Here is a 23889-nt window from a genome sequence, read left to right on the forward strand (position 1 = left end):
AGGTTTTCATGATCCTGAACAGCGGGGTAACATTTAAAATGCTGTTTTAAAGCCTTCACCTTGGAATAATGAAACACTTAGACTTTTTTAGAAGGCAGTGGGAGTTCACTTACTGCCTGTCCACAGCTAAACTTTCTCAGCTTCTATTCACTCATACAATACAGCTTGATAATGCTTTTAATTAATTGAAAATATAACTTTTTCTTCACTTTTCAAGGTCCCCTTTCTCTTGAGTCTGTCCGTGACTCATGACCATCATCTCGACTCAGCTCTCACCAAGCTCTTTAAAATGTATGATCAAAGAAAAAAAATATCTGAAAGAATGCAAATGCCTCCATCAAAATTTGCTTTCTAACATAGAATAACAACTAAATGAAACTAAAATCTACTTCCTGGCTAATTTGCAGGATAAAAAGACATGGATGTTTGCCAGTGCTGCAAAGACAAACATTGCATGTACAGTATCTTTAATTAGGTCCCTGTGGGTCCCCTGTGTTATCTGCCATGCTGATGAGACTAAACAATAACTTGTTTTTGCCCTGATTCTGATATATGCATTGGTGTGTGGTGGCAAGAGTGCAAAACTAGAATAGAGTTACTTATATTCTATATTCCACTGTTGTTAAGGACATGATGAACCCTGCATGCCTTACTGGCATAGCCTGCATTACACATTTGCTATGGGTATGGATTATCAGAATTAGCTGAACCTAACTCTTCTCCTTGGAGGAATGAGCCTCAGATGTCCAGTGTGCATAATGTTACTTTACTTGACAGTACAGCGAGTTTACCAGCTCTCTTTTGTGTTTAATCAAAATGCTACCCAATGAAAAAAGATGTGCTGTCATGACCAAAAAAAAAAAGCCTGATGAATAGTAGAGCTTTGTTAAGACAATAAAGCTTTGTCACAGTGCTTGGAAATAAATACAAAGACTCATCAGAACAATACCCTTCACCCTTCTTTCTTGATTCCCCTTCCATCTTTAAAGGCATCACAAAACATTTTCACACTAGTCGTCCCACCGCTGTGAAATAAATTGTGACAGTAACTCAATATGAAGTGAAATAGCTGAGAAAGCCTTGAGTTCACTTGCGCTGACAGTGCTGTTTAATTCCATCTCGTGCCAGCCTGACATTTCTGCTGCCACTAAATATTAAACATGTGTACCCGTTTCATTTGCATCTGGTAATGAGGTGGGAGACAGCGCCCAACTGGTCAAGCCTCTCTTTCAGGGTAGTGTGTCTGTGCTGCCTCCAACACACTCACAAGGGTAAACCAACAGACATATTTAGAGGAATGGGGTTGAGACAGAATGGAATAGGAAATAAAGGGTGGGGGGTAAGTGAGGGATACACCACCCCTCTAAGTATGATCAAGACATTATTCAGTATGTGTGAACCTAAATCTGTTTATACAGGCACTTTAGTGAAACATCTTTCGTATGAAGACAAAAAAAGCAATTTTAAATAATGCATCATTAGATTTCAAGATAAAAAAGTGTTAGTGTTCGGCAAGAAGCAGTTATGGTTAACGTTGAAGTAATTCTCCAAGAAATTAATCTGCTTTAAAGTCTTTTGTGTCTGTGTTCTCCAGAATCCAGAAGCCAGTCTGAAATGACCCCAGTGCTCAAGCAGTGTCTACTCTGGATGACATTTCTCCCTGAATCTTTTAAGATGCATTCCTTGCTGCAAAATGCATTAGTGGGGAAAGGAGAAACAGAAGCACGAGAGGAGAGGGTTAAATGTGATTCCTCTAAATGTCATCACATCTTTATAATGCAATATATATTCATGATCTGGCAGTCCAGGAGGGCAGACATCACATTTGTGTTCGGTAATTCAAATGTTTTAGCCGAATGTTGATTTACCATACAATTCTGGGCAGCTATTTCAAACCAGGATATGTCTCACTTTTTTAAAGCTTTGTATATTTGCATGGGCTGGTGCCATCTTTGTGTGTTGTGGATATTATTGAAAAGGTGACCGGATGATAACAATATACACAAGTTAAGTCTACATTTGACATTTAGAATCTGTTTGTCTCAGAAAACTAGTTGCAGAATCAGAAGTATTCCACTTTTCAGATGTTTCAATAAATGGTTTTGATTTTCTAGTCCATACTGCAGAAGTTTAATAAAACTGATAAAGCTAATAAAAGGGAAAGAAGCGAATGGAAGCAAGAAACAGCAATCAACAAGCTAGTAAAAATTGTGTAGCCTTTCTCGTGTAAAGAGTAAAAGATCAAAGGTCACGCCTCTACCATGGACTGAACTTTTTGCTTCTGGAACCTATCCCAGCTGTCATTGGTTAACAGGCAGGGTACAGGTCAACAGTCCATCCCAGGACTTCACAGAGACATCACCATACATGCTCACACTCACTCCTAGGATCAATTTAGAATCACCAGTTAACCCAACACTTGTGTTTTTGGATGGTGGGAGGAAGTGGGTAGAGAAAACCCATGTATGAATGGGGAGAACATGCAAATTCCACACAGAAAGGCCCCAGCCAGGAGGCAACGGTGCTAACCAGCACACCACCATTTATGCTATATAAATATTATAAAACATGTTCTTAACACAATGCAGCACATTGCATAGTTTGTTACTTCAGATATGGTGTGTAAGTATCAATCAGGCTTTTCTTTGTTGCTCATAACTGTGACTAAATGTTGTATAATTATAAAATATACCTCAGCATTCATGTTGTGTCTTAAAGGCATCAGCTGTAGACCTACCCACTATTGAATCCACTATATCGTGAACACTATTTAGCGAGTGAGTGTTGTAGTGAATGAGTGGATGATTCAAACACAGGATAAGAATGAGTTACTGCTTTGCATTCCACAATCTTTTGCCAATCAGATCAGGTATTTTCAAGGAGGCCTTAAAGAGATAGAAGCTTTCAAAGCAAACCATGAATGCAATGGCAACCCCCACCACGCCAACAAGCTAAAAAAAGAGGATGTTCTTCATTATTTTTGCAAAATAAACTCATCATCTTAGTGTGGATCAAACTCATATGCCTGAGTCTCCCAGATGTTTCCTCTTAATATCATTTTGCGGTTTTAAAGAAGACATTGAAAGAACTCAGGAGAAGCGGGACATAGTGCAAGTTTTTGGTATTGTGTTGGGTATAGCAGTATTTTCATGTACTTTAAAACCTTTCTGAAGGGGAACTCTGCAGCCTTTAACAGCAACTAGACAATTATTGCCTTGTCTGCATGAGGATTTAATGTGAATTATTCCCTTTTGTTTATCAGATAAACATTGTGTAAACCTGCTCAGCACAAAACAATAGAGGATGGAGTTAGCAACAAAGTTAGTTGTTGCAGCTCCATATTAATATGCCGGTAGTGCATTCACAACCTGTTTCTGCTGCTCCCTCTCAGCAAAAAAATGAACATTTTAAAGTTTTAATGGGTATAGGGACAAAGATACCTTAAAATTGTTGGAAAACATGTTTGAGTAAATGTTCTTAATCATCTGCCATTAACACAAATCACAGAGTACTATGAAAAATGTATTTACCTATACACATATTTTGTCTTTTACTAATATTACATTCAAACAAGCTACTAAATACATTTCTGTCAGAACCACTCTCGTCAAAACGAGACGAGAACAGAGATGAATTTCAGAAGCTTATTCTGAATGCATACAATTTATGTTTGGCGGTATGGCTCTGTTCGGAGGAAGTTCCCGACTTTTCCATGAGCTCCATGGAAGCCAAGACAGGGAACAGCAGCATCCTCAGGTGGAGTGCCTTCCATTTGCTGTAAAGGCAACAAACCCCCTAGAACAGAGCAAGCAACAATGAACACAGTATGACATTGTTTGGCAATGAGAAGTCGGTGGAGCAGGGGAGGTGGTGGGTGCAAGCAGAGAGCAAAAAAAAGCAGTGACAGCAAACCAAGTTTAAATGAAGCGCCCCAAATGCCAGCATCCAATTACGAGCTGCAGCTGATTACCCATTGAGCACAGCTGGCCATAAGGGTTGGGTCGACGTCAGCCAATAGGCAAAGGGCGCGTTGACTACGTGGTCTGCCAGAACTAACGCGGTGCTCCATTTGTTTTTATTGCTTGTATGCAATACTGTTCCTGCACTGTACTGGTCACTGTTTTGAATAGAAAAGCCAGTTTTTCAGATGCTGTTGAAATGAAAGCACAATATTCTCTTTCCTCTGTCAGACTCTCATGACAGCATACAGCCATAACCACTTTGAATAGAAATCAACATTGTATGAGTATGACGATACTTCATATATTCATTTTAGATGTATGACTTCTTAGGCATGGATGTACCTTTTTTGCTGCTATAGTGGTGAAAGGAGATGTATTCCTGTCATTGCTCTTACCTCTGCAACAGTTAAAGTTAAAATACACTGTGCCTCTCTATGAGGGCTTGTATTGCTTTCATAATATATATCAGATATGTCACAAGAGCCTTGATCAAAACCAAAGCTGACTGTCACGGAGAAACAGGCAAACATCAAAGAGCTTACAGTAGAAAGGCAGAGGTGGTTGAAGTTAGATACATGCGAGTGTGTGTGTATGCGTGAGTATGTGGAGGGAAGGAGGCGGGGGCTTCCCACTTCTTGTTAATTCTCTCATAAGAGCTGTTAAGCCCACTCAGCAGTCATAGAGAATTGCGTCCACTCGCGGTCCTCCGGTGGGACTGCGTGTCCTGAGGTTTACTGTTGCTAGCTTGTCATGTCCACGTCAACAGCACTTATCGCCTTCTGTCTGAGCGCTAAGACATTTCCCAGGCATTTAGCTGCCTGTTTGTCTTCTCTTGATTTCCCCTCCAAATCTGTCACATATAGTCTTCACCTGACACCTCACAGAGTGTTCTTCTCTCAAACACTGTCAAAACAGGGAGATCCAACAGGAAGAGATAGCAGCAGGGAACCACAGATTGCCAAATGTTATACACTGATCAGGCGCGGAAAATAATGACCTGTGTAGGCAAACCAGCCTGTATTCGTTTACTTGCTCAACATGCTGTCCACTATCCAAATAAGAGAGAATGAACAGTTTGTGTTCACAGTTTTAGTTTTACAGTTCTTTTGCACTCTGAAATATCAAGTAGTGCTTTATGCTACTCTCACATTGTCTCTAAATCAATAACACTGAGTCCAGAGTTTTCACATCACCAAGACTTTTTTCTTACTTCTTGGAGTAAAATCACTGGCACGAAAACAATGCACTTCACAGCGAGGGCCTGGCATACAATCAAACACTTCTTTTTGGTGCATTTTTCTTTTCTTGCCTTTCTGCCCTGGCGAAATCTCTTTCATTATTTCCATAAGCTCTCGTTTTTAATACATTATTGATCTTAAGGTTGAACTATGGGCCATCGCATTACCAGGATTCTAAAGCCCATTGTGGCATGACACTCATGTACTTGTGAAAAATTATACCAATTATGAAATCAGCCAACAACTACCTCAAAAAACAATCAATTGTCACATTGGAAAGCATTTTTTCCCCACAAAAATATTGGCTTTGCGGTTACACAGAAGGAGTGGGTGTTGGATGTTTAATGACTTCCAAATACTGATTTCTCTCTTTTTTTCAAACCGTTAGTACTATTCACTATAAGATGCTTCTGCTCTAATGCTAATCTTTGATTATGTTTGCTCTGTTGAGCAACTGTGGGCCGGTAAGACAATAGCATTTGCCTTTGATTATTCTTTTTGAGTACCAACGGTTCAGCACTACTGTGAGCGCTTAAAAACCTAAAATCTATGAATTATGATGAAAATACTACATACCAGTGAGTTAGGACAGGATCTATTCATTTAAATTCTGCAAATGCCACAAAGGTAGCTGAGAAGAGAAAGCCATTTCTAGAGATTCTAAAGTGGTGAGGGCCGGGCGCTGAGTGCTGGCGGGGTCAAGTGCAAGCCGTGTCTTAGACAGTGGCTGCCTGCCTGTGTTTCCATATCACAACATTCAATCATGCAGTGCCCTCATGCAGAAACCTTTAACTCAATGCTCATAAATGCAGGGAAGCAAAGCTTACTGTCTCCTCTGGCACCAGCAACCTCTGCACTTATATTTGCTGTGGTCAGTGCATACTTGTTATTGTTTTGTCCCCATGCATCTGGAAAAAGGTTTTTTTTTCCATCTGCTGATGAAAGATATATACTCTATTCGAAATCATCAGGCAACCTTTGCTACTTGTGGAGAACTAGATGAAAAACTATAATTAAAGTCACCTTTATTGTTTCCAATCTAAATCATCGGTGTGACATCTACAGTAAGTGACATTTTAATGAAAATTTTCGACAGGTTATTTTGAGTTGTTTCCTAAAAGATGCAGAGGTTGAGCTCTGGTGTATTGCAAGTGTCTTTTTGGGGGTGGGTGGCCTGACGGGCGAAAAAAATCTGAGCCGAATAAATGAAGTGGGGATGGTAATACAGTGTGTTATAGCAGCAAGGGAGAGTGACAAGCCCGTTCCTCCCATGAAGCAGCTGAGCTGGCATTAAACAGACAAGACATCCCGATCAGTCAGTTATCAGCCCAGGAATAATGAAGGAACAGGCCGGCAGACCACAACGAGTCACCCTAGTCAGCCAAGTGGAGAATTTAATTTCGTTCAGGTTTCTTTGCAGCCAAGCATTTCCCCACCGGAGGTCCACTGGTGCTTGGGTGAGTGCGGGCAGCTCAATGCGCCCGACACCGAGTCTCTCTGGCACTGACAGAGATGTGCGGTGATGGATTTCAGAGTGGCTGGGGGAAGAGGGTGGACTCAAGTTTGGGTAGGGTTGTTAAAGAGGAGAGAGAACGATGATAAGGTGACTTCAGAGAAAAGTAAGAAGGCGATCACTCGTGTTCCTCATTTTCCAGGTCACGGGTGTATTATTACATCAAAGAAAGTGAAATGAGAAATGGATCCTGTCTGACCCAAAGATATGTAGGAAGGAAATAATATTGTCTGTGCTTAATGTTACCTTTGCTTAACCATCAGCCAGTAACACGGCCACTTTGACTCTAGATTTAAATATCAGAACTGATTACTGTCCACAATCAGAAATGAAAAAAATATTATCATCTTAACATGTTTTGCTTCAATTCAAATATTTTATTTGCATGTTTTGTAAGAAAAAAAAGATTTAGGTGAAAGCCCCTAAGGTGAAATGGATTGCAAGTTGGCCTTGCTTCTTTTTCTTACTCAACATCTTCAGCACCTGAGAATGTACTGCCCTCAAGTCATAACACTTTGTCACATCTTTGCATATTTCTTTTGTGATTTGTAAGGTCTGTACATCACTACAGCCTTGCAGGCATTTTTAACTGGCAACAACAAAGATGGCATACTATATATATGCAGTATGCACATATGCTGTGGAAATCTGAATTTAAGAAGGAACAATCTCGACTGTGCTTCCCATTTCTTCCCATTGTAAAGGATACTTAAAATCCAATCCAGTGGTCCTCAAAGTGGGCCCAGGGGCCCTGAGGTGTCCTTTAGAGATTCCAGTGGGAGATAGTATATTTCTGATTTCACTCTCACTTCATTAACTCAAAGTTTGCCCACAGAGATCATTTATAAGAACAACTATTCTGTTTATAGGTTTTAAACTCTTTACTGTTATCTGACCATAGAGAGCAGGCCATATGCAGATGAGTATCAGCCATAACATTATGACCCATCTGTCTAAAATAAATTAGATCATCCTCCTAATGCCACAAGAGCTCTGACCACTTAAGATGTGGACAAAGAACCTCTGAGGGTGTCCTGGAGTATCTGGTATCAGTACATTAGCAAAAGATCCTTTGGACCTTGTGGGTTGTTGGGTGGGCCCTCCATGGATTGGGTTTTCTTCTCACAGATCAGATCCCATTATATTGGTATGCAGGGAGTTTGGAGGCTAGGCGAACATCTCAGACTCTTTTTTTCGTGTTTTTTTAACTTGTTCTAAGCTGTTTTTGAGGGCCCCACTGCTGCCCTACTGGGAAATTATCGTGGCATCCATGTGACTGCCACGATGCAGGTTTTCCCAGCAGAACATTACACTGTAACAATATCAGCCCTGTTACTCTCTTTACTTATTAGTTTTGTCTGATCAGTGTAAAACACTGAGCTATTCTACTTGCAGTAATATGGATTTAATTGAGGCTTCAAATTGATTGAGATGGAATTCAATCTTGACACTTGACATTTTTTTGTTCGGTAAGTGTTTGCTTTTACCATCTCTATTGTATATATGATAAAACCATTTATACAGGGGTTACTGTGTTTACAGGTTTTCATAAAACAGAATTTGAATATCTGTTTAAGTCCTTGTCAGTCAGATCACACAAATGAACAACATCACTGCAAAAGTTGAGTACTTCTAAATAAAATTGTATCTGTAAGTTTAAGAAAATACATTCCAAAATGTGTTTCACAAAAAAGAATCTAAAACATAAATCAGAATATAAAGCACAGTAGCAGAGTAAAATACTAATTTTACATAAATCTTTTGGAAAAAAAGAGCTCAGTGATTTATTATGTATTCATCACTCGATGTTTACGTTAAAGTGGCTATTGTATGTTTCTGATTTTTATAGTGTAACAATCAAGAGGTAGTACTTTCAAAATTTTCTCTGCTTTGAGGGTTCTCTGATCTGAAAGATGTGAGAAGTTTTTGTCTCAATATGCCAGAACCTTAAAGAAGAAATCAGAAAATTGATTATTCTAAAGATATAATTTTGCTATAATACAGCACTTTGTAATTTTTCAATATTCAATAATGGTCATATAACGTGGTTTGAACTATCATGTAAACTTGTTTGATTTCAGTGATTGAATTTAACTAAATTTGGCAAACAAAAAAGGCAAAGGAAGAAAAAAATGAAACCCACTATTTATAACAATGGCGTGAGTTCAGCTGTTCAAAGTGTTTATTTTCCTTTTGTCTCACAATGTGGAACTTACATGTCTTATACAGTGCTCCTCTTTTTCATGTATCTACATAACTTTAAATGAAAGCTGCCCTAAAGCACCGTTCCCAGAATACCAAGTGAGATTCCAAAAGTGAAGGAACAGTGACAACATTTATGGTGACACTGGTGGCCCAAAGCCACACTGTAGCGCCTGCCAGCTGTGCCAGATAACTGTCACTTAATCTCACCCTTATCTCACTTTCTTACCTTACTGTATATCATTACCATCCGTTCACTGGCAACTTTTGACTGAGATGTCATGCAAATGTTCGTTTAATCTCATTCTGAAGACCTGAGACATTAGCATGTAGCTATCTCAGGTTTTACATTGCAGATGAGAAATTCAGTTCTGGGTCTTCCTTTACAGTCTTTGAAATGGTGTAAGAGGCTTTGTTTCCAATGTTTGATCATGTGGACTTTCCATCTTCCTGATGTCGGGGAAAATATCTTCTTAGACAACAGCAAATTCTTTCATAAATGATTCCATAATCTAGGATCGTGCTTGGCTTTAGAAAAAGACTACGACCGAACATTGTCATCTCTTTCACACATTCAATAATGCATCACACTGTCTGGATAAGGGGATTGTCCTGACAAATATTGATCCTATCACAGTAAAATATCACAGGATTTAGGAAGTTAGTCGTATTTGTTCTATTAGTAGTTATCAGATATCTTTTTTTGTACTTGTGAAACAGTTCTAATGTTTGAAAGGGCCTTCTGTGCTGTGAATGTGCTGCTGCCAGCCCTGAGTCACAGCCAAGAATTTGTGGACAAACTGTGTTTATAAATTGTTTTGTACAGTATGTGCATTTAAAACTCTTAACTAAAATGTGTTTTCTTACTGGTAATTTTTTTTTTTTTTGCAAGTGACTTGGCACCAACAGTGACCACTCATTTGGAAGCCAACCAACTGCCTGTGGCTGCAAAGACCTGCCCAGGGTTCAGGTTCTTAAAGCAGAAATAATTGCAGAGGTGCACGCTCCATTAAAAGCAACTATTTAATACAATAATCATTCAATTAAAAATCCCTTGTAGCAGCTGCCATGGTTGATTTGGATCAAAGGAACATGTTATTTGCAGTATAAGGGAAATGGTTAGAGCCAGGTCTTGCTAAGGACAAATTCATAAATGTACCTAAAAATATATTCATAATGATCCTTTGCTTTAAGCCTTGCTCAGAGTTATTTGTTGTCCTTTGCTTATCTCTGCTGCATGACCAACGACTCTCCACTCACTCTATTCTACAGATTAACAGCAGATGACTACAGGCTAGAATCTAAGATGAAAAACATCTCAGCCCAGGAAAATGTGATGCCCGTTCTGGAATGGTTACTGAAAACCACAAGACGAGTTCTCTACAGGATTCAAACAACGCTCTCTCAGTTGTTAGAACAATCTACAACCCTTTCTACCCCTTAATAGATGCTTGTTTGTTGGTTGAAAAAAGGCAAACGGCATAAGAAGTTTTTCTGTCCAGCTTTGAGACTTCTTTGAATTTTTGGTCTTTATCCTAACTTCCTTAGCTCTACTAAAATATAAGTTCTTTTTTTTGTTGGCATAATTGGCTTTTATTTCATGCTGTTTGACAGGATATGGGCAAAGAGAGATAAACGATGACATGCAGCAAAGTGTGGAACTCAAATCCAGGACCAGCTGTAGCGAGGGACTGTAGCCTCTGTACATGGGGCACCTGCTCAATTGCTGAACCAGATGAGTTTCTCGGCACCCAAAAACATTTGAATTTTTCACTTTTCATCCATATATATGTGTTTTCCTTTGAGTTATTTTAGATTCTCAGTCATCCAGGTCATAGTAGTCCTGCATGCTCGAACAGAAGGTATCTGGACTGGTTTTCTTGGTTCTTAAAGATGTTTCTTCTCGTGCGAAAAGCTTCAAAATGTGAATGTCAAAACAAGAGCTTAGAAGCCTGAAACTCCCCATGAGTGGTTTAGAACTAAAGAAGTATTTTAGATGAGAGGTGAAACATCTTCAAAATCCAAGAAAATCCAGTTGCCTTCAAGCGTGTAGGATCCTCTTTTCTGCCTGGCAGCTATTGTAACCAGAGCACCTTGGTCAGGCTAAATGTTTGGCCAAATGCTGTCATGATGTACTGTATATCCTGCCATCAAACAAACAGCTAAACAGCATCATGTATTTGTGTATGTGTTAGTCTTATATGTTCATAGTGTACTGTTTTATTTGGGTTAAGAATGGGCGATTAACACAAAAAAATAAGTTTGGAAACCAAAAGGAGCAGTTTTACGCTTACTAACCAAATGGCCTTTCAAATCGGAAGCACCAGACATTACCCTGCTGGTTTGCAGGCAAGCCCATTCTTCATTATGGAGAGATGGCTTTGTGTTTTTATCTTGTTGGGTGCCTTTTGAGCAAAGGAGCACATTACATCGAGTCTTTGTTTTATTGTGTTCAGCAAATTAATAAATGGGGAGCACAGTGGGAAAAATAGATATGAAAATGTGTACTTTGCATTATTGAAAAGCCCATCCACTAAAGGTTACCAGCAGCTATTGTAGTACAATCTGTGAAATGTAATTAGAGTGTGTGTGAGAGAGCAGCACAGATAAAGCTGCCTCTGCCATTATGGACTCCCTCATAACATTTTGCTCTCCTCTGAAACTTATTCTCTCTGAACTAATTTTGCATGACATATTGCATTTCTGCTTCAGCTATCATGAGGCTACCTGTGAATTAAACTGGGTTTGCGATACAGCAAATTTCCAGATTACATTTTGGACATGCAGATACCTCGTATTCGCTATGATTTATTCATTCAGAGCAGACAAAACTCAAAACATTACTTACAGCTGTTATTGCTTGCGCAAGTGAGATATAAGGCAGGTTGAAAAATTCAGTCATTCATGTTCTATTCCTGCTTCATTTTATTCAGGGTTAGGGAAACAATCACTGCATGAATTTTGTACACTACATTTGCTTCTCTTGATACAACACTCTAATACAAATAGAACCAGGTCAACTCATCATTTCAATGTATTTCAAATTTATGCAACAAAAGAACTCTTAAGGTTGAGAGATTTGTGCTTTTTAGGTAAATGTTATTGAGGTTAAAATGTCCTTCAGAAAATTAAGTCACTGTTGATGTCAGCGTTTCATAAAATGATTTCAACCTGACTTTAAAGTGGCAGTCTCAGGGTTCTCCATCTTGGCTTGTTTTGGTTCTTCTTGGTAAAAGCGAATGCAAGCAACAACATTTTTTTTATTCTAATGAACAAATCATGCAATAATTAGACCTTTTTCATAGCCTGGCGACGCCATCCTACGTACTTCCGCCCAAAGATTTTGGCTCCGCACATAGTCTGGCCAAATCCCCCTACCTCGGTTCGCTCAGTGTTTTGCCAATCAGCAAACAGTTGCGAGTGGTGACGCAGAACTCACGCGCGCAGTCCATTGTAGTCCATGTAATTGTAGTTCAACCGCAGCGGAAATAAACATGGCGACGGAAGAACGCTAGAAGCTATCCATGAAGTTGTCTCAACTCTGGAGATCATTGCACAATTAAAACGAGAGCAAGAGAAATGCCTCGTCAATTTTGTTAGTGGCAAGGATGTCGTAGCTCTCCTTCCAACTGGCTTTGGGAAAAGTTTGATTTATCAAATGGTACCGGTATAATGAAAGCGGATGTGGGAAGCGTGATTCGCGAGCTAGAGCCTCGCGAGAGTAAGCATGAAACTCGGCGCATTACCAACGTCATTTCTAAACATTATGATTGGTTAAGGGAACTCCGTTACTCCAATGAATTTAAGTTGCTGGGTAAGGTCCCGCCCTCCATGGAAACGGATTCCTCTTGGGTTTTCCCAGACTGTTTGACAGAGTCAACAGTCGGCTTTCGCCCAGGCTACCTTTTTCAATCAGCACGATCAAAATGTATACTGCAGTCAACATTGGTCTGCAAAACAGAAGACAGAAAAAAGTTGGTTACCTATCACAAATTGAGGGGTGTGGTGTGTCACTTCAGCTTTTCTTCCAACAGGTGACTGCAGCTCTCCATCCTTGTTCCATCTCCTTGCTTTATCCTCCATTGAAAAATGGAAAGAAAAAAAAGTGTGACATTTTCTGCCAAATATTATAATTTTTGTAACTAATTGGGTATTTTGTGTTTTGGCCAGTAAATGCTTGAACTGTGAAGCTGTGAAAATTTGGTTCGTAGTTGCAGTAATTTAACTCTAATTTAACTTTGCAAGAGTGTTTCCACAGACCCCCGAGTCAGAATACTGCAAATATATCAAATCTGTAATACTTTCATCAGTGGACCACAGGCTTGATCACAATTGTGCTGGCTACAGTAGTGAGTTAACAGCCATGTATCTATGTCACATTTACCATTTTAAGAGTAATAATTGATTTTTGTGGTCAGGTTTTAGCACTTGGGTTACGAGCACCTAATTAACCAGGGTTTATTCACCCTAAACTGATCTCATATTTGTAATAAAGAATAAAATGTGTTGTCAGAAAAAATATTTTGCAAATGCATTCAATTTTAGTGAAGTCTTTCTTTGTCAGAATTTCATTAAATTGACAGAAAATGCAACAAATATTGTCAAGGAGGATAAACACAATTTTTCATCAGGATTACCTTGTGATAACTGCAACAGATTTTTATATTCAAAAGACAAAATGTTTGAGCAGATCATGACACAGTTCAACGTAAATCTACAATGTGATTGTACCTGTAAATATTTGCAGATACAAAAACATGTTTTCTGCCGACTCTAATTCTAGAGTCAGATCCCAAATAAGTATCGTATGATCGACAATTAACTTTGTGTGAGTCATTACACTTATATGCGGTCACATTGACATGTATGTTGAGTTAAGATTTTCTCTCACAAAGACACAATGAATCCTTTTCTATGCCTCTTGTTCTGATAACCCAGCTCTTCTTTTAATGGTGCCTCTCCATGAAAGAAGTGATAATAGAAGCCAACCAGGCCAAAAGTTGAACAAAAAAGAGAAATGATTAAGGAACCTTATTAAAAGCAACCTTGTAGATTCAGACGCATGATGGAGAGCACATTATGAGGCCTGATCCTTTTCAAATGACACCACGGTTTCCCGAACACGCCGAAAAACCTGATTAGGGTGACAAGCACTGAGTGATACTGCAAACCTGTTAATAACATGAAAATTAGAAGGGGCTCATGCAAAGAAAGGAGATTAATTTAGCTGGAGTCCATCTTGTGCAAATTGCGAAGTTGTGAATATGTTTTCAGATAATGAGCCTTCCTTCTTGTCAGCTCACTTGTCATTTTCTGTAATTAATGTTAAGGAAGACTCCTTCCTGATGGTTCATATTACTCATGTACCAGGAAAATTTCTCCCCAGAAATAATTTACATTTATTATCATCAGTCTGTTTGTGTGGTTTATTTCACAGTGGAGTAATTTATTGCAGCACCATTTCGCTTGCCTTGATTAGTCACTCGTCAGACTGAGATGTAATTTTTTTTCTTCATATGTCTGGTCCGTGGAAATTGAAAATGTCTTTGGCTCAGCATGGCACCTTTACAGCTCCACCTTGTACTCCTTTTTCAAACAGTTTGTGTGTGTTTACTCCTACATTTTTTGAAAAGCCTTCTCTCCCTTTTCATGAAGACAAAAACAGGTCTTTCCACACTTTATTATATGTAAATCACAAACATACTAGGAATAAATAAATAGCCCAGATGTAAAAGCTTATAAATGATAACTATTGTACTGATTTGCCAGATGGGAATTTGTTTTCTTAGTAACAAATAGGACCGAGAATGCAGTCAAGACAGAGGTTTCTCTACACAGGAATTAGTCAAGTTGCAGGAAATTTTCACAGAGTGACAAAAGCTGAATCTATTATTACATTAGCAAACCATTTATTTTATCATACGACATCTATATACAGTGATGACAACACTGATATCTCCCATTCTCTTTTTTTACACAGAGGCATTTATTCCCCACAGTCTCCACAGACACCAGCTGCACAGATTCAACCCTCTGTGGTGTGACCATAACTCAAAGAAATCTTCATTTAAGACAGATATTCAAATCGGCCTTTCTTGGCCACTAAGCTTTGCTTTTCTTTGCCAGTAAATTTATAATCCCACTTCTTAAATGTATTATTCATCCATGCATGTAAATAATGCATGCCTGCTTCCACAGTGAATTAACCCTTTACCTTACCGGGGTGTACAGGAGTCATTGTTTTGAAAGGCAATTATGTAATTTAATTAATGTTGTAATTAATACCGTAATTAGCTTAAACACCCTGCAACCGGGTGCCACTGCTAAGCTGTCTTAATTAAATAGATTGAATGGTTTCATATCTTTTTGCACTGTCATGTTGTAGGGAATCAAGTGATGGGCCATCTTATGTGCATATTTCTACTTTTTAAAACAAACAAGGTGTAAGAGCTCATTCACAGATAATGTTTGCACTAAAAGCTTTCTGTCTTCAAAGCTTCCACTCACAGAGAAATTGCAGATGATTGTTTCCGAAATAATACCGTAAATCTTCCCTCGGTCTTTCGTGACCAGTCACAGTTTGGTAGTCTATCACAGCAGGAGTCATTGTCTCCTAAAATTATGAAACGAAATAAATCTGATTCCAAATTCTGCTTTCCCATTAGAAGTAAGGGAGCTTGTGCAAGCTTGTGTTTTATTGCTGCTGCACAGTGGCGTGAGCAGGCAGACAGCTAATCCGCTAGTAGAGAGTTTTTATCCTCGCCCAAGCTGACAGTGATAGAAAGTGTTTTCCCCAAACTAGAAAAATAGTTGAGAGAGGATGAAATAGCAAAGAGGTCAGTGAATACTGAAGTGTTTCCAGTCCACTCAACTCCACCAGCTGCAGGTCTGGTTTTGTATTCATGGGCTGTGAGCATCCGTACAGCTCATCTATTGTGCATGTGTATGTCAGGATCATTTTTGAAGCCAGACGCCTCGGCTCTAGCAGGGAGCAATAAGGAGGAACTCCCAGCTTGTAAAATTAATTCCCCTTAGTGTGTCAGAGTATGGCTGAAGACCCTGGGAGTTAGTGAGGAGATATAAGCTGCTTTAATGCATGGGACTCATTTATTTATTTATTTCTGTGGGGGTTGCTCGCAGTATCTCTCTCTCTACATTTAAATAATGCATAAACATTTGAAAAGAATATTAAGAGAAAGATTTTAAAAAATGTGTCCTGCGTATCATATGTGCATCGGGGCAACACGGTGGCTTTCTATTTTGTTGCAAGTGCTTCTATCAATGTCATTAGACCATTCATTGAACTAAGTGAGGAATCCATCAAAAGCTGACAGGAAGCTGTAGACTAATGGCTGTTAGGCGGTAATATTCTTTAATATGATTTTTATTTGCCTTAATTTCATCTTCTTTTTCACAGGTCCCAAATCAGTAAAGAGTGGCTGAACACCTGAGCACTGAGCTCTACAGCTCACAAAGCATTATATTCCATTTGGATTTATTCTGGCAAAAATCTACAGCTCCTAGTAAACTGAAATGAGAAGCACATTGTGTGACAATTGCATTTCACTGCAGGGACACATGATGCAAATTAGGTTGGGTGTATATTATCGTCTATGGCAGCAAGTGGGACAGCCGTTTGTGTACACAAAAACCTTCTGCACCCTGTTTCTATCTCCTTGTACTCCCCCTGCATTTGTGGCCCCCTTCATCATACACTCCAATACTCCAAATTAAAGATAGCTCAACGGGTTCCAATTTTGTTCTAACACAAACCTAATTTTACACCTCCTTTCAGTAGTTTCCCCTGTTCTTACACCTCATATCCTCCCAAACAATCAACCGCAGCCCTGAAATTGCCTGAAACAACATAACAAAACAAATTAAATGGAAATTAATTTTTTGCAAAAGGATTATCTACTGAGTGACTGTTATCTTTTCCTCCTGTTTATCTGGAGCAAAAGGAGGAGATCATTTTACAATTAATGGCAAAGGATTCAGAACCAAACTGTAATCATTAGATGACACATCTTGAAGAAATGGCCCTTCATATTGCCTTACCCTGGGCTTCAGTAATCTTGACCCTGGGTATTAATGGATGAGTTAATAGCCTGCAGAAATCCTTTAATTTATGCCAGGATGAATTAAGAATAAGTAATGGATTCTGCTTTTCAAAATGTCCAGACAAGGCATTTCCGCTCAGCCTATCAGAGAAATCAAATTATCATATTATCTCTTTGAATGGGTCTTCTGAACCCATATTTCACAATATCTGATGGAAATAGTTTTGACATTCATTACATGACTCTTGCTTTATTGTGCCTTGCTAGTACATGCAATGACAAAGGCGGATAATGATTTTCCAGCTGGCAATGAAGGGAATGAGTGTTAAAAAAAAAAAACAGAAATGACAAATCAAACAGTCAGTGTCCTAATGTAAATACAAATGTAATTATGGAGGTATAAATTGGTTTGACTCTCTGAAGTGAGGCCACTACCCTTTACCCCTGTCGTCAAAATAAATTCACTAAAAATGTGATACTTTTTAGTAGTAATATCCTAACAAAATGTAAATGGACTTTTCATTAGGGATTATCTTATGTTTGTGTTTTAAGAGGCCCAGGCAATTGTACTCAGTGTAGGCTCTTTCACACATTTAATGTGATTTGCATCTGTTTTTGACGGTACAAGCTTCTTTGGTCATTTGGGGGTCCTTTCCTCACCACCCTGAATTTCAACCATAAGACTAAACCAGGGACTAAACAATATTTTATTGCATAAGAAGCATATTTTATTTCCCAAAATGGCCCATGTAGAGTCCTGTACTTCCAAAATTGGGCCTTTAGTTGGGCCTCCAGCGCTGAACATTTCTGATTGGTCAAGTATTACCTGTATCTTATTCTTTGCCTTTTGGTATCACCTTTTAATCTCTATAGTTGATCAAATCTGTTGACCTCAAGTTGTACCACAGGAATAATTGTTACTGGGTGTAAACACACAGTCAACTCAGCCATTCATGCCAGCTTCAGTCATCTTGGGAGAGACAGCAAACAGCACAAGCTGTCTTGTGAAGCGAGCTTGAAAGTGAATGAGGACTTAAAGGGGTAGTTCGCCTCTTTTGACATGAAGCTGTATGACATCCCATACCAGCAATTTTGTTTATGAACATTGACTTACCCCCTACTGTGTCCTGGGAGCTGAGTTCCAGCCTTGTTTTGGTGTTAACGAAAGGAGTCTGGCTAGTTGGCTGGGGCCACAAAAAAAAAAGCGTTTTGCTTCTCAAAACAATATGCGTTCAAAAGAGTAATACATTTGCATGACAAAATCGTTCTCCAGGAAGAAGTGAGACCTCACAATCGCTTGCCGTTATTTTCTCTCCCTTCGTATCACTGCGTGCTGCCACCTGCCGACAGCCGCGCCTGTTTACTGCTCAGTCTGCACGGTCTACACCATGAAACAGGCGCGGCAGGTGGCAGCGTGCAGTGATACGAAGGGAGAAAAAATAGCACCAAGTTATGAAAGAAATTAGCAAACACACGTACACATACATGTGTATATATATATATATATGTATATATATTTAACAACACAACAAATGACACTGCGTAGTATCCCTATATTTTCTTTTGAGCCACTATTTTTGCTATATTCAAGCTTACATGCTATTCTTACCATGCCTCCTTAAACCAAATAAAAATGTACAAACCCAAAGGAATTTCATATTTTCATGCCTTGATAATTTATTTCCGACTAACTGATGTGTTTAAAGTTAATTAGGAAGTTCTGAAAAAATTGTACTGATCCACTGAAAAACTGTTTTTAGCATAAATAAATTTGGATTAAGGTGTAACAGCATCACATTATGTAACTAACTAACGAGTAACCTTAATAAATTTCATGGAAAGAAATAAGCTTGAATAATCATAATGCTTTCTTAAAGCACAAAACACACATACAGAATACTGTTGAAGCACAAGAATGTTGTTGTTGTATTTGATTTATTCACTTATGACACCTCCAGAATTAAAGTGAGTTCTGTGAGTCTGTGTTTCTCTTATTGTTTCCCATTTCTGTGTGTTAACAAAGGTGGACAAAAAATAGTCCTTTATATGTTATTCAGCCAGTGACAAAGAAAACAACAATGACTACAAACCAATGACTAAAGCAAAGTTTACTAATCTTGTCTTTGCGAAGGTATAAAAGAAAAAGAAAAGAAAGAGAATTAAAAATCACCATTTCCTTTTATGCTTCACAAAAGTTTGGTAGGATTTATCATAGGGCTGTTTTAATAGATTGCACTGATGAACTGATAGCTTAGTGTATATCAATATGCTTTAACTTTTATAGGCACAAAAGTATCTCTTCATATCTCCTCCTTTACAGCTATGCCTGCTGTTATTTGTGGATTGAAAACACTCTTGGGGACCTGGTCTGCATTTTTATTGGATGAAGTCATCCATACACTCAAGAGCGACACATATCTCCTCAGGTTGAAGAACATCCTGTAAGCAAACCGGAGCCTCCGAGATCCCCAAACCCTCATGCACGTGTACTGAAGTCGCACATACTCTCCTGTCAAACAGTAACACAACACTGGCAGTTATTTGGGGCTTGTTTGTAATCTTTTCGGGCGCTTTGTCAGACAGGCGCAATGATATTAGTGTGAGTGCACAAAAGCCCCCGAGTGGTGTCACGCACAATTAATGTCCCCAGGTAGCAACTCCATTAGTCTTATGAACTCAAGTCGCAGTGGGGAATGCTAATGGTGGAGGTGCCGTAGGGCATTAGGAAGGAGCGTAGCCAAAGCTACCACTTTACCCTTCGATTTGACCAGTGCGCACCTCCATTTCACTTTAAAGCTCTACAACCAACACCCCCAACCTCGTCACTTTAGTAAGACACACTGTCAGGTAGCAAGCAGCCTTTGAAAAGATTCCAGTGGCAATATGCGCCACTTTCTCACAGTTGTGTTCCGTTCTTTTTTAATGATCATTTATATGTTCCAGGCATCTTATTCAAACGTCTCCAATTACAAAATAGTGTCATGTTTTGTGTCACTCTAATGGCCCCATTGCGAGTCCATATTTTCAGTTTCATGTGAAAACACCCTTTAGTGGTTAATCATTGTCAGCTTTCATAAATTTTGACTTCCATCTCAGCAGCCTCAAATCCCACATGGTCACATGACCTCCTCCAGAACAGATTCCAAGCCTGACCTTGCTGATGTAGAGGCATGGAGCGGTTCATTTGATCCAATTGGCCTACAGCTGAGCTAAACCCAGTGGTGAGGCCTGCCTGCTCCCCTGACCCATGCCCGCTCTTGCGTGGATGTTATTTAGGAAGCCTGGTAGCTACCTTTACATCACAGCTCAATAGCATCATGTTGCCTCCAAACCTACATGTCAATTCCATGTCACACAGTCCACGAAGCGAAAAAAGAGGTAGAGGTGGTCCGTGATAAAGAGTGAACTGACAGAAAGAGGAGAGATAGAGAAAGAAAAGCTGGTAATTTGGGCAGAATGAACCCATATCTCCAAGCAACCTCCATCTAGGCATGAAAAACTCAAGCCTGCCATGACAGTGACTGCAAACAGCCAAAAGTCACTCTGAGCCTATTCACAGCCTTTATTACATTATCAATTACAGATTATAAATGTACTCCACACGGTCTGTTTCTTAGTGCCTTACTCCATCATGTTGTGCCGTCATCACTCAAACTGAGGCCCACACGGGAAGGCCAGCAGAGCTCTCAGGTTCCTAAGCGCCTTTTCACCGTTGCTATGGAATGCAGTGCCGGTTTTATTGCTTGTGGCAGTAATTGCACTTACATTTGACGGTCTTTTGTTGAGATAAACCACACTGCTGGCTTTCTGTTAGCCGCTATTGGAAGCCAGTTGTCAGAATGCTCTTAAATATGTGACAATGTACCAGCTCAGGGCCAAATGTGCATTTTAACTTTTTTTTTTCTTGAATGTGTTTAGATTGTAAAGAAAAGGTTAAATGATCCCAGCCTGTTTTTAAAATCATCCTTTGCTATCATTTTCTGGATGTGTCCATGGGTGTTTGAAGTCCAGGTCTTTGATTTTATGGCCTTCCTATGAATGAGCCAAGCAAGTGTTCATATTGATTTACACATTAAATATATTAGTAATAAAACAACATCCTGCTGGAAAAACAATTGTAAAATCAATAGTAATTGGAACCAAAATATTATGAGTTCTTGGTCTGCAGTCTTACTGTCTCTGTAACTGACCAATGAAATCCTGTATGTTTGCCCGATAAATGTGATAAATATTGATAACAATGTCAAATGAATGTATGGCTGTAATTCTGAGCACCTATATATAAACTCAATAAACTCTGGAAAGATGGTCTGTGATGAAGAAACAGGACGATAACAAACCAAAGCAGAACTGAACTTGTTGAACATAAACTGCTATGAAGCTGCAAAAAAATATGAACATTGGAAAGCAGTATGCACAGTACCTTTCAGTAGCTCACAGCTACAGTAGCTTGTATCAGATCAGTGATGATCGCTTTCTATATTTCTTTGTGAATATTTCCCAGAGAATGGCCTTAGTTCAATCGTAACTTGTATGACATTGGTTATGATATACAGAACAGGTAGCAGGCAGGGAGAACTGCCCATTAAATCTGAAATAACAGGTGTCCCCCCCCAAGAGTTACAAAAAAGTCTCAAACTTGATTCTCCTCAGTCCAGCAGCAGATTCAGGTCATACCACAGCCTTTCGACTCTCTGCCTTCATTAACGGCGTCCTGAACCTAAAAGCGGGTAGATCAAGCTACCACATGGTAATTGCCAAGAAAATTAACAGCTTACCCACTTTAATAGCAGAACATATAGTAGATATATTGATCTAAAGTACAAAACATTGTATTTTACAAAAAAATTGATAGAATTTAACCATGACTACGTTTCTCCATCATTTCAAGTTACTATGTAGGTACGCAGCTTATGTGATGATGTTTAGGTTCAACATTCACCCACATTTGCGTTATATGATCAAGTTAATCTACCAAACATTGCTGCACAAAATAACAATACACACACACTTAAGACTATGAAAGTTATTTTTTTTCTCATTAAGATGTGAAAAACTAAAATATTCCTTTAATTTTCTTACTTATATGGAACTTGTTTGGTCACTTTCCTACAAGAATCCATGTGATTGCCACCCATCTGACACAACATGTTACACAATATTAGGTTGAAAACACATTGTTGGGTTTGAAAAATATGAGGGGATAGATTTCACAAATTTTTATTGATCACCGTTATGGTCATGCCACACGGACGCTCTCCTACACCAAACAACAGCCTGCATATACCTTACCATGTCTCATTTTTAGCCATGCATTGTGACACTACTACATTTTGAGCACGTGGACTAACGTGCACATCAAAATTGTTTTTATGAGCCTTGGCTGTAGCTATAAAAAGTGACCATTTATGAGGTGATAAGATTGAAATCATGCCTATGTTCCTTTTTAAGTTCATATGAAAACTTGGCAATAACTTGCTCATTTACACCTCCATCAGTTCTGGTTGACATTAATTTAAAATCTGTCTATCCAAATGATTAATGTAAGTTAAAATTCACTTTTTTTAATCTTTTTGTTTAGTCTAAACCAGACTCCTGAGGAAATGTCTGGATCTCTGGGTGTCTTTTGGCTAATGATAAAGCATGAAAAGCTTTAAATATATCCAGATATAACTGAGATGGGCTGTGTGGTACAAACTGCAGTCTGTGTTACCTGACTGTCTTGGATTGCTACGATGAGACATAATTATGCACAAATTTATTAGATAAATTGTTGCTTGTCAGGACCAATCTAAACACAAAGACAGCAGTCACCATAAATTATGTTTAATGTTTCAATAATGTTAACGTTTCAGGTAAACTGTCGTTTTTGTATATCCTTTTACACGTAGTAAAAACTTCAGCAAAGAGAGTATAAGCTGGGCTATAATTTTAATAGAGAGACACTGCTCCTTTTATACACCCCTTTGATATGGGATCCCGTGGAGCAGGAAAACAAAGCATGAGGTGTGTCTTATTCTCCAAAGAGTGTCCTTGGGCCAAGGAGTGAGCTTGCTGCCATCCTGGAGGCTTTGAGTGCTTTATAACAGTGTACACAGAGGACCAGCTTCCCACAGCCCAGTCATTAACAAGTGGGCAGCAATGAAGACAAAGCCGGAGAAGGGCTTTCCTCCGTCCTGCCACCACACCTGCTTCTACATTCACTGAGCCAGACTGGCCCAGCATGACGGATGACTTGTAGTGTGCTAAACTCCAGGGAAAGCAATCCAGCCCCTTGTCTTGTTTGTTTGACAATTCAAAGGATTTTGACAACAGTCTACAGGTCAGAGCCACAAAATGTTGAATTTAGCTGCTTTGTCATCATTGTTCTTGTAAAGAAATAACATGACTATTTAAAACTACAACACAGATACAGTTTAGTTTACTGTCTAAATATTTAGGTATAATGTATCTTCCTGAAGGAGGCACACAAGACAAATTCATTACAATCAAATTACCCTGTTATGCTCCCAAAAGCTGAACAAGAATAAAAACCTTCAGTTTAAAGTCGTGCAAAAATTAAACTTATCTCTACTGTTAACTTAACTGTATGGATTTTATATGGTTTACCATATATCAAAGGCTGTAAATCTGTCATTGGAGTTTTAAACATCTTTGGCTTTTAATTGTTCCAGAACTAATTACATAATAACTCTCTGTAGGATTAATATGTGAATGACTTTATGGAAACAGCTTTTGGAACTCATATAGAACCATATTCTGATGGGTTGCATCTGTCTTCTCATTGATGTGCCCAGCTTATGAAACAAAAATGTATTTTAGGGTTGAAAATATTGTGTAATCATATCATTTCTTTCTATCTGTGAACATCTTCACAAAAGGCTGAGGAACTTTTTTTAAATGGATGTGAAGGT

The sequence above is a fragment of the Odontesthes bonariensis genome, chromosome 6, assembly GCF_027942865.1.
Source record: "Odontesthes bonariensis isolate fOdoBon6 chromosome 6, fOdoBon6.hap1, whole genome shotgun sequence".
In the NCBI taxonomy this organism is placed as follows: Eukaryota; Metazoa; Chordata; class Actinopteri; order Atheriniformes; family Atherinopsidae; genus Odontesthes; species Odontesthes bonariensis.